Genomic DNA, 9750 nt, shown 5'->3' with positions numbered 1-9750 from the left:
GAACGGGTGATCCACCTTGCACAATATTGTGGAAATCTGGAAAATGTAAATAAACCAATGAACCACATAAAACAAACTAATTAAATGTTATAACATATACAGGCTACATAGTGGGATAATTCGCATAGATGGCTGTAGCTTAATACATTTTCTATTTGCTCCAAGGGAATTGTATTCTTGCCTAACATTGATTTTGAAAAGGTGTTAATTAGGCTATTACTGTACTCTATATATATATATATATATATATATATATATATATATATATATATATTTTATTGTAGTTTATTTAATATTTATATATTTTTTTAATTTTTTTTTTGTAAAAAAAAAAAAAAAAAAAAAAGAAAAGATTATGATAAACTTTCATAGCGGGTTGGGCTGTCCCATAGGGCGGCGCTCAATTGTGTCGTCCGGGTTAGGGGAGGGTTTGGCAGGGGTAGGCCGTCTTTCTAAAATTCGAATTTGTTCTTAACTGACTTGCCTAGTTAAATAAAGGTTAAATAAAACATCTATGGGTGATGCTGGTTTTGGATAGAGAAGTTCCCAATACACGTGTTATTATTTCTATTTTTCTTCATTTTTTGTATTCATTTGTTAGTATTTTCTTGTATTTTAAATTTTTTCAATACAAGTGTTTGCCACAGGGGACGTCTAATAACTACACCGGTGTTTTACTGATAAGACAAGTCAGTGGGATATAGGCTGGCATGGACTACCTGGGGTATTAGAGGAATAATATAATCAATTATACCAATACAGGAGCTAATCAGAGAACAGTAGACAGTTGGAAAATAATTAATGGCACGGACCCAGTGATGGCAACGCTAACCCACCTGACAACGAAAACACAGCCTCGACAGTGAGAAGGCTAGCCAAAATAGATGTATCTTCATTATTGACTTATTCAGTAACAGCTATGTTTTCAAATATTTCAAGGGGACATCCAATAGTCATTCGGGATATTACGGATATAATATTATCTTCTTCAACTGCAGTATCAAAAAAAGGGCGAAAAATGTATCAGGTGAGGTATTCTTATGTAAAATTATGGAATATAAATTATTATATTAAATAGGTATACAACATTACATTCCGCATACAGTTTCGTTTTATGCTCCGTTCCCGTCATAATATTCCAGTATTTCTGGTTCCGGTGACGGGGAAGGGATAGATGCACGTATGCGCACATGGACAAACGTTTTTGTTATTTTTGGGTGTACAAGAATAGTGTGTGCATGCGTTAATGAGTTTCAGTACCAAACCTCTGGGCTGGTAAACCCCCTTGGCATTTAAGATTATGAGGCTTATTAAATGTCTAAGTAGGGGGAGGCATTTACATTTCCCTCTCCTCCCTCTCACTCAGTTCAGATGGGTTCACCATGATACCACCCATTGAATCGCGATGGAGTAAACTCATTATAGCATTGTTATGATATCTCCCCATCTATTCCTCCCTCCACACCTCCATCTACAGTATACCTCTATTACCCCTCCATCCCTCCCTCTAGTCTTGTTACCGGTAATAGTAGTAGTTATAAAATATTGTAATGTACTCACCATCCTGTCTAAACCTGCAGTGGTTCAGAAAGAAGAGGGGGACATACAGAGAAACTAGGTACACACACGTATGCACGCACACACACGTGTGCACATGAATAATATCATCTTCTAATACATGTATCTCTGTAAGGTGGTGCTGTGAGGCCAGGGAGAGGCACCTGGTGGAGTTAAGCCAAGCTAAAGTGCAGAAACAGGAACTCCATCGTCACATTTTAAAGTAAAGACTTCATTATTAGATTATGTCCAGAGAAATTGTATATACCATCCCACTTGTGCAATGTGCATGGAATGTAAAACACTCACATTCTACTCATCTTTTAATGATGCCTTCTAAATAGCTTTTAACAGACAGAATGAGTAAACTGTCTACTTGTGTTGTGTGTTAAGCTGAGAAAAGAGGAGATGGCCCGGCAACGGAGACAGGCAGAGGAAAAGGAGTATGAGAGGATGAAGGCTAAAAAGCAGGAGAATGTCAGAGAGTGAGAGAGTGTTAGTAATGTACAAATAAATCACTTATTTACTGTCACTGTATTGTTCTTTAGGTATTGTTTCTCTCTGTAATACCATTTCAAGCCAATAGAGGTCACTGCAGACAGCTGGCACACTGAAACAATCCTAGATGTGGTGATTGAATGAGAGAGAAAGAGAGAGACAAAGAGACATATCCACACCCATAGGAGAGTTTCCAGGAATTACATGTTACAGCAGAGAGAGCTGTTAGACATGCTCGGACCTGGACTCCCGAGTGGCGCAGTGGTTTAAGTCACTGCATCGCAGTGCTTGAGGCGTCACTACAGACCCGGGTTCGATCCCAGGCTGTGTCACAGCTGTCCGTGACTGGGAGATCCATGAGGCTGCGAGCAATTGTCCCAGAGTCGTACGGGTTGGGGAGGGGTTGGCCGGCCAGGATTTCCTTGTCCATTGCGCTCCAGCGACTCCTTGTGGTAGGCTGGGCGCCTGCAAGCTGACTCTGGTCGGCAGCTGGATGGTGTTTCCTCTGACACATTGGTGCGGCTGGCTTCCAGGCTAAGAGAGCAGTGTGTCAGGAAGCAGTGTGGCTTGGCAGGGTCGTGTTTTGGAGGACGCATGGCTCTTGACTTTTGCCTCTCTTGAGTCCATAGGGGAGTTGCAGCAATGGGACAAGGAGAAAAGGGGGTAAAATATTTTTATTTAAATCATATTTGGCTGGCTCTCGCTGGAACAGTGGTTAATACTGACAGAGTTCCTACAGTTTATAACATATACCATTTTCATAAATATGTGGTGAATTTTCAAAACTCGGCACAAAACTCCAAACTGGTAACACCAGCCAGTCTTGCATTCAAAACATTTTATTGTGCATTAATTTTGTTTATAGACATCTTTCATGATACAACCATTGATCCAAAATATTTGTTTATAATGAGTACATTGGTTTAATTACCAAAACAGAACATAATGACATCTTCTCATTTGAGTTATTTTAATAATCCAGTTAATCCAATAACAAACTCATTTGAAAGAAGCATCATGTTTAGCAGGCACTAGTTTGCATCAAGCCTGTCTTGAGCATTTGGCCATAGGTTCTCATCAAAATTGCAGTGAATATCCACATTTTTCATCCACCAGGGGGAAAATAATTTTGCATGGGTAATCCAAGCTTTACATAGGTCTGGACGACGCTGGGCCAATTGTGCGCCACTCTATGGGACTACCAATCACGGCTGGATGTGATACAGCCTGGATTCGAACCAGGGACTGTAGTGACGCCTCTTGCACTGAGATGCAGTGCCTTAGACCGCTATATCGGCCAATATGATTTCAATAAAGCAGTGTGAACCCCCACCCCCATCAAAAAGACCGCAGCAACTTCATTTTGGATGCATGTTTACTGTATAGGGGATGCATTTCTTGTTTTGGATTTTCTGGATAATTGGTATTATATTGTATTACTGCACTGTAGGAGCTAGAAACACAAGCATTTTGCTGCACCTGCTGTAACATCTGCTAATCTGTGTACCCGACCAAGACACTTTGATTTGTAACATACAGTACATCTCTGATCTTGTAAATATCCAATATTTTTTTTGCTGTGAAGTAAAATCATAATAGTCATCATCAAAGTAGTTCTCAAAATCTGTAGAAGAGAAAACAGTTTACATGTAAAATCTATAGGTTTACCAAACTCTTATGAATTAAGAGCCGTCGGCTTATGTAATAGTAAAATGTATTTTAACAAAAGATAAGAGAATCATATCAAAAGTAATGTGAGCATTGCATTGTGTATGGTAATTATTTTGTACATTTTATATTAACATGTATTGCAATGGGAAACATGTATTTCTAGATGAAACACTGATTAAGTTTGGTGAAAAGGGGACTGTATGATTTTGTGTGATTTACTTCGTCAGTTGAAAATGTGCTTAAGAGTTTTGAAACAACTGCCTTTTTGATGATCTGTTTTTAGTTTTGTACTAAGATTTGTGATGTACCACATACTTGTGAAAATTACACCAAAGCGATTAAAACAAGAGATGTGGTTACGGAGCCTTTGAAGGGACCCACCTAAAAAGCCGACCATGTTTCTCTCGACAACCCAGTCCTCAGCCGTGACTCAGAGTTCCAGTCTGAGAGACAGGAGGAGAGGTGTAGAAGAGAAGTAATCCATCAGGACAATGTCAGGTCAGCACTTTGAACGTGTGAAGGAACTTGTAGCAGACATCAGAGGAGAGTTTTTTTTTTTTACATGAATCACTCAACTATAATACAGTGTATTCAGGAACTATTCAGACCGCTTGACTTTTTCCACATTTTATTATGTTACAGCCTTATTCAAAAAAAAAATTTTTTTTTTATCCCTCATCAATCTACACACAATAACCAATAATGACAAAGCAAAAACAGTTTTTTTTTGCAAATGTATAAAAAAACGTGGAAATATCACATTCACATAAGTATTCAGATCCTTTACTTTGTTGAAGCACCTTTGGCAGCGATAACAGCCTCGAGTCTTCTTGGGTATGAAGCTACAAGCTTGGTACAACTGTATTTGGGGAGTTTCTCCAATTCTTCCCCGCAGATCCTCTCAAGCTCTGTCAGGTTGAATGGGAAGTGTTGCCGCTGCACAGCTATTTTCAGGTTTCTCCAGAGATGTTCGATCAGGTTCAAGTTCGGGCTCTGGCTGGGCCACTCAAGGCCATTCAGAGACTTGTCCTGAAGTTACTCCTGTATTGTCTTGGCTGTGTGCTTAGGATCGTTGTTCCGTTGGAAGGTGACCCTTCGCCCCAGTATGTGATCCTGAGCGCTCTGCAGCAGGTTTTCTTCAAGGATTTCTATGTACTTTGCTCCGTTCATTTTTGCCTCGATCCTGACTAGTCTCCCAGTCCCTGCCGCTGAAAAACATCCCCACAGTATGATGCTGCCACCACGCTTCACCGTAGGGATGGTGCCAGGTTTCTGCCAGACGTGATGCTTGGCATTCAGGCCAAAGAGTTAATCTTTGGTTTCTTTAGACTAGAGAATCTTGTTTCTCATGGTCTGAAAGTCCTTTAGGTGCCTTTTGGCAAACTCCAAGCGGGCTGTCATGTGCTATTTATTGAGGAGTGGTTTCCGTCTGGCCACTCTACCATAAAGGCCTGATTGGTGGAGTGCTGCAGAGATGGCTGTCCTTCTGAAAGGTTCTCCCATCTCCACAGAGGAACCCTGGAGCTCTGTCAGAGTGACCATCTGTTCTTGGTCACCTCCCTGACCAAGGCCCTTCTCCGCAGATTACTCAGTTTGGCCGGGCGGCCAGCTCTAGGAAGAGTCTTGGTGGTTCCAAACTTCTTCCATTTAAGATTGATGGAGGCCGCTGTGTTCTTGGGGACCTTCAATGCTGCAGAAATGTTTTGGTACCCTTCCCCAGATCTGTGCCTCGACACAATCCTGTCTCGGACCTCTACTGACAATTCCTTCGACCTCATGTCTTGGTTTTTGCTCTGACATGCACTGTCAACTGTGGGACTTTATACAGACAGGTGTGTGCCTTTCCAAATCATGTCCAATCAATTGAATTTACCACAGTTGTAGAAACATGTCAAGGATGATCAATGGAAACAGGATGCACCTGAGCTCAATTTCAAGTCTCATAACAAAGGGTCTGAATACTTATGTAAATGTTTGACTTTTTATACGTTTGCAGTAAAAAACAAGTTTTTGCTTTGTCATTATGGGGTACTGTGTGCCTATTGATGAGGGCTTTAAAAAAATCATTTTAGAAGAAGGCTGTAACGTAACAATGTGGAAAAAGGGAATGTGTCTGAATAGTTCGGAATCCATTGTATTATTGCAGGTGCGTAGGAGAAAAAACAATCAGTAGAAAGCAGAAACATTGCACTTTAATGGATGTTTATTTGAAAGTACAGAGTGTCATATGCAGGCATCTCTTCTCTAAAAGCATACTAATATGAACCACTAGCCCTAAAGTACCACACACAATTTGGTTTTATAGGAACCCTGACTACTCTCCAACCCTTCTGGAGGAACAGTTCTGTTTGATGTCTCACCACTGGCATCAGCCCAAGAACAACTAACATGGCACAACAACACACTTGGAGAACTGTACAATACAAACATGTAGAAACACTACAGACAGTGGGAGCAGGGTGGAGTTCAGGGGTAGAGAGAGGATAGGAGGTTACAGAGAACAGATGATCAGACCCTACAGAGAGAGATGGGGCTAGAGATGGGACAGAGGATAGGAAAAAGGATGAGGACAGTAATAGTCAGACAAGGACAAACAAACTGGACAACTCCTCCGTTAAACAACATCCTGCTGTGGGGAGAATCAGGAGTGTCTGCAGAAATCACAGTGATTTCACAGCTGTAACGTGTGTGTGTGCAAGTTCTTCAAGAGGACAGAACAGCTCCTTCAGAGGGTGGAGAGGTCAGACGCAGCTCCAGTGGCATCGACTAGTGCCTCACACACATCACCCTTGGTAAGACTGCTGTGTGTTTCTGTGTGTGTATTCTCGACAGGGCCCTGGGTTCAGGCCTGTCTCAGAGCTGTTGCTGTGAGGCTGGGGGTAATTTACACCAATCCATCTGATCGGTGATAAACTCAGCCCCAGAACGGTTGGTCCAGCTCAGCCCAGGGAGAGGACCGCTACTATTATCCACTGGCAAGCCAGGGATCTGTGTGTGTGTGGGTGTGTGTGTGTGTGTGTGTGTGTGTGTGTTGTGTGTGTGTGTGGTGGTGTGTGTGTGTGTGTGTGTGTGGTTGTGTGTGTGGTGTGGTGTGTGTGTGGTGTGTTGGTGTTGTCGTTTTTCTGTGTGCGGGGTGGTCGGGGTGTGTGTTAGAGAGAGCCAGGGCTTTAGAGGGTATGATTGCATTTGAGTAAGTGTAAATAAATACGCACTAGAAACCTTGCAATTTCTGTCTCTATCTCCCTTAATCTCAGTGTCTGTCTTTCTTTCTTTACCCTCACCCTCCTCCTCCTAGCTGTTTCTCCATCTCTCTCTCTCTATCTCTCTATCACCCCCCTATTTTCATAATTTGATGGTTCGAGGAAGGGAGTTAGTGGGCTGAGAGGCTCACAGAGTTCAAGGGACTTCCCAGAGTTCACAGAAAGTACATAGAGATGGATAGAGACATAGAAAGAGAGAGCAGGAGTCTGCAGACAGACCAAGGGTGGAATAACCTGCATAGTTCCTGTGAAAGTACCTGGAAGGAAGCCAATGAGAGACGAGGATGCAGGAAGACCTGCCAATCACAGAGGTTATCCATGCTATGTCATCCAGGTTGCTATGTCAACCAGCTCCATAACAACCAATCAATCTACCTGGAGAGGAAGGATAGATAGACCACAAGCCATCATAGCTCAATGTGTGTAACATACTATTATTAGCATTTAGTGTGCTAATAATAATACTGTTAATGTTTCCTTTCAGCACTAGTCTGGTTTCAGAGGTGTTGTGTCGTGGTGATGCTGCAGACAGGGGAGAGACGAAAAGAAGGGCCCCAGGGCAGGGTTTGAGTATGTGTTGTTAGGAAGGGGTTTCATACTGTACCGACCGACGGCGGTATTATGTGGCAACCAGTGGTGTAAAGTACTTTAGTAAAAATACTTGAAAGTACTACTTAAGTAGTTTTTTGGGGTATCTGTACTTTACTTTACTATATTTATATTTGACAAGTTTTACTTCACTACATTCCTAAAGTAAATAATGTACTTTTTACTCCATACATTTTCCCTGACACCCAAAAGTACTCGTTACGTTTTGAATGCTTAACAGGACAGGAAAATGGTACAATTCACACACACTTATCAAGAGAACATCCCTGGTCATCCCTACTGCCCCTGATCTGGCGGACTCACTAAACACATGCTTTGTTTGTAAATGATGTCTGAATGTTGGAGTGTGCCCCTGGCTATCCATAAATAAATAAACTGTTGCCGTCTGGTTTGCTTAATTTAAGGAATTTGAAACTATTTTTACATTTACTTTTGATACTGAAGTATATTTAAAACCAAATACTTTTAGACTTTTACTCAAGTAGTATTTTACTGGATGACTTTCACTGTTACTTGAGTCATTTTCTATTAAGGTATCTTTACTTTTACTCAAGCATGAAAATTGGGTACTTTTTCCACCACTGGTGGCAACTGACATCTTTGTTGAAATGGCACAAGCAGCTCCTGTGGTAGATAGACAGACAAAGGAAATGTTTTCTTGTGTGGCTTTTCTCATTGTTGTACAAGTTACTCTCTTTACCATTATTCCTCACATTATTGAGAGAGTTAGCAGTGCCAGGAGGGAGGGAGGGAGAAATAATAATCCATAATGTTTTGATAACAAACAAGGTTACATTTGGAGGGTGGGTGGTTTAAAAAAGGCCTTACCCCGAGAAGAGGAGAGAGAGCAGAGAGTAAGCATGACGGCAGAGAGAGGAAAGAAGAAGAAGCAGAGGGAGAGAGAGGAGAGAGAGAGACCCGAGAGAGAAGAAGAGGAGAGGAGAGGAGGAGAATAGAGAGAGAGAGAGAGAGAGAGAGAGAGGAGAGAGAGAGAGAAGAGAGAGAGAGAGAGAAGAGAAGAGAGAGAAGAGAGAGAGGGGAATCTGAAAGAGAATGAAGGGATACAGTATGTTGTGTTCTGGAGTCAGGCTCTCTGTCCTCAGAGACTCCTCTCTCTAGGGAGTGCACACACTCCTCACATAAAGGATATGAGGAATATGTAGTTCTGCTTTAAGGAACCGTCTCTGATAGAACAACAATCCCCAGTAACAACTGTAGAGGACTACATCAACCACAACTCTCTTCCCCCTGCCTTCCCCCCTCCCTGTTCGGAGTCTTTGATCGCTTTGTCTGTGACCGGTTGGTTTAGCTTGGATAGATCCTGTACTGTAGTGTCTGGAGCACCATCCAGAAAGACTAGTCACTAGAGAGGGAAGCAGGAACACACACAGAACATCCTGCACACACTTCACTACACTCTTAGAAAAAAGGGTTCCAAAAGAGTTCTTTGGCTTTCCAAAGGAGACCATTTTTGGTTCTAGGTACCACCTTTTGGTTCCATGTAGCGCCTCTGTGAAAAGGGTTCTACATGGAACCGAAAGGGTTCTACTTTGAACCAAAAGGGTTCTACCTGGAACCAAAAGGATTATTCAAAGGGTTCTCCTATGAGGACAGCCAAAGAACCCTTTAGGTTCCAGATAGCACCTTTTTTTCTAAGAGTGTACCATGTTCTCAGAGAAAACCAGTAAGAAAATATGAATAGAATGTAGACTCTCACTACACACACATTACTCCGTCTGTCTGTCTGTCTGTCTGTCTGTCTGTCTGTCTGTGTCTGTCTGTCTGTCGTGTCTGGTCTGTCTGTCTGTCTGTCTGTCTGTCTGTCTGTCCTGTCTGTCTGTCTGTCTGTCTGACTGTCTCCACAGAGCTGACAAGGTATTGTAACTACGTAGTGATGTTACTGTATTTTTGGGTTCTCTCCTACACTTTCTGTCAGTGAGAGGAACCCCCTTTGTTCTGTGAGCTTTCCTGTCCCCCGCCCTCCCCTTTCTCTGCCTCAGCTCTTCCTCTCTTCTTTCGCCCTTTCTTTCCTCTTTCTTACTCTTCTTCTCTTTGTCTTTTTCTTTCTTTCACCCATTCTTTCCTCCCTCTCTTCTCTTCCCTTCTTTTTCTCTCTCTTCTCCTCTCTTCTTCATTTTCGCTTGCTTTACTGGGT

The sequence above is a fragment of the Salvelinus sp. IW2-2015 genome, unplaced genomic scaffold (genome assembly GCF_002910315.2).
Source record: "Salvelinus sp. IW2-2015 unplaced genomic scaffold, ASM291031v2 Un_scaffold16444, whole genome shotgun sequence".
Taxonomy (NCBI): domain Eukaryota; kingdom Metazoa; phylum Chordata; class Actinopteri; order Salmoniformes; family Salmonidae; genus Salvelinus; species Salvelinus sp. IW2-2015.
The sequence above is the reverse complement of the archived record's forward strand: the minus strand, read 5'-3'. Positions refer to the sequence as shown.